This window comes from Saccopteryx leptura, chromosome 2 (genome assembly GCF_036850995.1).
Source record: "Saccopteryx leptura isolate mSacLep1 chromosome 2, mSacLep1_pri_phased_curated, whole genome shotgun sequence".
NCBI lineage: Eukaryota > Metazoa > Chordata > Mammalia > Chiroptera > Emballonuridae > Saccopteryx > Saccopteryx leptura.
Genome location: NC_089504.1, coordinates 266,962,613 through 266,968,160, shown reverse-complemented (window position 1 = coordinate 266,968,160; position 5,548 = coordinate 266,962,613). Strand labels below are relative to the sequence as shown.

General features: G+C 36.6%; 1 non-coding gene across 1 annotated transcript; it reads right to left on the bottom strand.

Annotated features, from left to right (window-relative positions):
- Positions 1-2,736: 2,736 nt before the first annotated feature.
- On the bottom strand, positions 2,737-2,840 carry LOC136395973 (U6 spliceosomal RNA). The gene has a single exon (XR_010749418.1). It is a non-coding gene; the product is annotated as a U6 spliceosomal RNA (small nuclear RNA).
- Between the last annotated feature and the right edge of the window lie 2,708 nt (positions 2,841-5,548).

Sequence of the window (5,548 nt, the reverse complement as noted above, 5' to 3'; positions counted from 1 at the left end):
AGGGAGAAAGAAGGAGGGGAGGAGCAGGAAGCACCATTTGTGCCTTGACTGGGTAAGCCCAGGGTTTCAAACCAGTGACCTCAGCGTTCCAGGTTGATGCTTTATCCACTGTGCAACCACAGGTTAAGCCATAAGTGATATGTCTTGTTTAATAAGTTTAAGGTAATTATATGGGGACATTTCTTCTTGTGAGGTAAAATTTACATGCAATGAAATGCAATATTTATTAAGTGTATAATTGAATAAGTTTTAACAAGTGTATATATATTCATGTAACCAACAACCCATTCAAAATAGAAGACACTCACACCACTCCTAGAAAGTTCCTTTATATTCTCCTTCAGTCAATCTCCTTTCCCGAATAGGCAACTGTGTTCTAATTTCTGTCATCATGGGTGAGTTTGTCTGCTCTTGAAGTCACATAAATGGAATTATACAGTAAGTATTCTTTTCTGTCTGATTTGTTTACTCTATGCAATGTTTTAGAGATTCATCCATATTTTTGAATTAATAGTTCATTCCATTTTATTAATAATTAATATTGCTTTGTATAAATATTTATTTATTTATTTATTTACCTTTTTTTAGTGAGAGAGAGAGACAGACAGACAGGGACAGACTGATAGAAAGGAAGAGAGATGAGAAACATCAGTTCTTTGTTGCGGCACCTTAGTTTTTCATTGATCACTTTCTCATATGTGCTTTAACGGCACGGGGGCTCCAACTGAGCCAGTGACCTTTTGTTTAAGCCAGCAACCTTGGTCAAGCCAACGACCTTTGGGCTCAAGCCAGTGACCATGGAGTCATGTCTATGATCCCACACTCAAGCCAGCAACCCTGTGCTCAAGCTGGTGAGCCCATGCTTAAAGATGGATGAGCCTGTCTGTCTCTGCTCAAGCCCACGACCTCGGGGTTTTGAACCTGGGTCCTCAGTGTCCCAGGCTGATGCTCTATCCACTACAGTTTTTAAAAATCCATATTCCTATTGATGGACATTTGTAGTTGCTCTCAGTATTTGGTTGTTAGAAATAAAGCTGCTATCAACATTCTTGGTTAAGTTTTTGTGAATGCATATTTTCTTTCTCTTGGATAAATAGCTAAGAGTGGAACTGCTTAGACATTATGTGGGTGTATAATTTTATAACACTCTCCCAAACATTTATGCAAAGAGGCTGTGTCATTTTATACACCCACCGGCAGTGTATGACAGAGGAACTTGGACTATACACTCAGCAACAATTGATGTTGTCAGTCTTTTTAGTTTTAGCCATTTTAGTGGATGTGAAGTACAATTTCAATGTGGTTTTAATTATTATTTCCCTGATAACTAATGATACTGAGTATTTTATTATGTGCTTATTTGCCACTTTTATGTCTGCTTTTGTGAAATGTCTGGTCAAGTCTTTTGCCTATTTTTAATTTTTTTATCCTTTTATTTTCGATTTGTTGGAGTCCTTTATGCATTGTAAGTTCTTTACCAGATATATGTATTAAGAATATTTGCCTCTCAGTTTTGCATTTTTGTTGTGTTGATTGTTAAGGTAGCTTCTCCCATTTTTCTAAACTTTTTAAAAACAATTTTATTTTTCAATTACAGTCTCTATTCTGTATTAATGTCAGGTGTACAGCATAGTGGTCAATCACATACTTTACAAAGTGTTCCTCCCGATATTTCCAGTATCCATCTGGCAATATATTGATTTGCGCTTTTAAATAGACTTTTTAAGGAGCAGTTTTAGGTTAACAGAAAAATTGATCAGAAGTTAGAGAGGCCTGACCATGCGGTGACACAGTGCATAGAGCATCAGCCTGGGACTCTGAAGACCCAGATTCAAAAGCCCGAGGTTGCCGGCTTGAACCCAAGGTTGCTGGCTTGAGCAAGGGGTCGCCAGCTCTGCTGTAGCCCCCGGTCAAGGCACATATGAGAAAGCAATCAATGAACAACTAAGGTGCCGTAACAACAAGTCGATGTTTCTCATCTCTCTCCCTTCCTGTCTGCCTATCCCTATCTATCTGCCTCTTTCGCTTGCTCGCTTGCTAAGAAAAAAAAAAAAAATTATGCATTTAACATTCTTCCATGTCTTCTCAAGGCTTGCTAGCCTATATTTTTTTTAGTGCTGAATAACATTCCATTTTCTGGATGTACTACAGTTTATCCATTCACCTACTGAAGGACATCTTGGTCGCTTCCATGTTTTTGCTATTAATGAATAAAGCTGCTGTAAGCATCCATGTACAGGTTTGTATGTGGATATGACTTTTCAACTCATTTAGATAAATACCAAGGAGTATAATTGCTGGGCCATAGGGTAGAATGTGGTTAGTTTTATAGGAAATTGTCAAGCTGTCTTCTAAAGTGGCTGCACCATTTGCATGCCCCTCAGCAATGAGTGAGAGTGCCTGTTGCCCCACATCCTCACCAGCATTTGGTGTTGTTAGTGTTTTGGATTTTGGCCATTCTTGTAGGTGGTGGTGGTGTCTCATTATTGTTTTAATTTGCAATGCTTAATGACATATAATATCAATCACCTTTTCGTATGATTATTTGCCAACTGTAGATCTTCTTGGGTGAGGTGTCTGTTCAGGTTTTTGCCCATTATTTAATCAGATTGTTCTAATTTAAAACTTCATGTATGCATTGTAAGCATATTAACACAATCAAGCTAATTAACACATTCGTCACCTCACATAGTTATTGTTTTTTATGTGATGAGAACACTTAAGATCAACTTTCTAAAAAGCATGGACCACTTCACTAATTTGCATGTCACTCTTGTACAAAGTTCAGGCTAATCTTTGTATCATTCCAAGTTTAGCATTTGTGCCACCAAAACAAATACTCAAAGTTTTTTTTTTTTGTTTTTTTTTTAAATAAATTTTTATTAATGGTAATGGGATGACATTAATAAATCAGGGTACATATATTCAAAGAAAACAAGTCTAGGTTATTTTGTCATTAAATTATGTTGCATACCCCTCGCCCAAAGTCAGATTGTCCTTCGCCACCCTCTATCTAGTTCTCTGTGCCCCTCCCCCTCCCCCTAACTCTCCCCCTGTCCTCCCTCCCCCCACCCCTGGTAACCACCACACTCTTGTCCATGTCTCTTAGTCTCATTTTTATGTTCCACCAATGTATGGAATCATGTAGTTCTTGTTTTTTTCTGATTTACTTATTTCACTCCTTATAATGTTATCAAGATCCCACCATTTTGCTGTAAATGATCTGATGTCATCGTTTCTTATGGCTGAGTAGTATTCCATAGTGTATATGTGCCACATCTTCTTTATCCAGTCTTCTATTGAAGGGCTTTTTGGTTGTTTCCATGTCTTGGCCACTGTGAACAGTGCTGCAATGAACATGGGGCTACATGTGTCTTCACGTATCAATGTTTCTGAGGTTTTGGGGTATATACCCAGTAGAGGGATTGCTGGGTCATAAGGTAGTTCTATTTGCAGTTTTTTGAGGAACCACCATACTTTCCTCCATAATGGTTGTACTACTTTACAGTCCCACCAACAGTGAATGAGGGTTCCTTTTTCTCCACAGCCTCTCCAACATTTGCTATTACCCGTCTTGTTGATCATAGCTAATCTAACAGGGGTGAGGTGGTATCTCATTGTAGTTTTGATTTGCATTTCCCTAATAACTAATGAAGCTGAGCATTTTTTCATATATCTGTTGGCCATTTGTATCTCTTCCTGGGAGAAGTGTCTATTCATGTCTTCTTCCCATTTTTTTATTGGATTGTTTGTTTGTTTGTTGTTGAGTTTTATGAGTTCTTTGTAAATTTTGGAAATTAGGCCCTTATCTGAGCTGTTGTTTGAAAATATCATTTCCCATTTAGTTGGCTGTCTGTTTATTTTTATATCAGTTTCTCTTGCTGAGCAAAAACTTTTTATTCTGATGTAGTCCCATTCATTTATCTTTGCCTTCACTTCTCTTGCCATTGGAGTCAAGTTCATCAAATGTTCTTTAAAACCCAGGTCCATGATTTTAGTACCTATGTCTTCTTCTATGTACTTTATTGTTTCAGGTCTTATATTTAGGTCTTTGATCCATTTTGAATTAATTTTAGTACACGGGGACAGGCTGTAGTCGAGTTTCATTCTTTTGCATGTGGCTTTCCAGTTTTCCCAACACCATTTGTTGAAGAGGCTTTCTTTTCTCCATTGTGTGTTGTTGGCCCCTTTATCAAAGATTATTTGACCATATATATGTGGTTTTATTTCTGGGCTTTCTATTCTGTTCCATTGGTCTGAGTGTCTATTTTTCTGCCAATACCATGCTGTTTTGATTATTGTGGCCCTATAGTATAGTTTAAAGTCAGGTATTGTAATGCCCCCAGCTTCATTCTTTTTCCTTAGGATTGTTTTGGCTATTCGGGGTTTTTTATAGTTCCATATAAATCTGATGATTTTTTGTTCCATTTCTTTAAAAAATCTCATAGGAATTTTGATGGGAATTGCATTAAATTTGTATATTGCTTTGGGTAATATGGCCATTTTGATTATATTTATTCTTCCTATCCAAGAACAAGGAATATTTTTCCATCTCATTGTATCTTTTTCGATTTCCCTTAACAATGCTTTGTAATTTTCATTATATAGGTCCTTTACATTCTTTGTTATGTTTATTCCTAGGTATTTTATTTTTTTTGTTGCAATCGTGAAGGGGATTATTTTTTTGAGTTCGTTTTCTAATATTTCATTGTTGGTATAGAGAAAGGCTATGGACTTCTGTATGTTAATTTTGTATCCTGCGACCTTACTGTATTGGTTTATTGTTTCTAATAATCTTTTTGTGGAGTCCTTCGGGTTTTCGATGTATAGGATCATATCATCAGCAAAAAGTGATACCTTTACTTCTTCTTTTCCAATATGGATGCCTTTTATTTCTTTGTCTTGTCTGATTGCTCTGGCCAGAACTTCTAGCACCACGTTAAATAAGAGTGGAGAGAGTGGACAACCCTGTCTTGTTCCTGATTTAAGGTAGAAAGTCCTCAGTTTTTTGCCGTTTAAAATGATGTTGGCTGATGGTTTATCATATATGGCCTTTATCATGTTGAGATATTTTCCTTCTATACCCATTTTGTTGAGAGTCTTAAACATAAAATTGTGTTGTATTTTATCAAAAGCCTTTTCTGCATCTATTGATAAGATCATGTGGTTTTTGTTCTTTGTTTTGTTGATATGGTGTATTACGTTAACCGTTTTGCGTATGTTGAACCATCCTTGAGATTCTGGGATGAATCCCACTTGATCATGATGTATTATTTTTTTAATATGTTGTTGTATTCGGTTTGCCAGAAATACTCAAAGTTTTATTATTATTTTTTCATGCATTTTTCCTGTTGTTTCAACACCATTCATTTAATTAAAATTTTTTTTAACAGAAACAGAAAGAGAGAGTCAGAGAGAGGGATAGACAGGAACGGAGAGATGAGAAGCATCAATCATTAGTTTTTCGTTGCGTGTTGCAACACCTTAGTTGCTCATTGATTGCTTTCTCATATATACCTTGACTGCAGGCCTTCAGCAGACCGAGTAA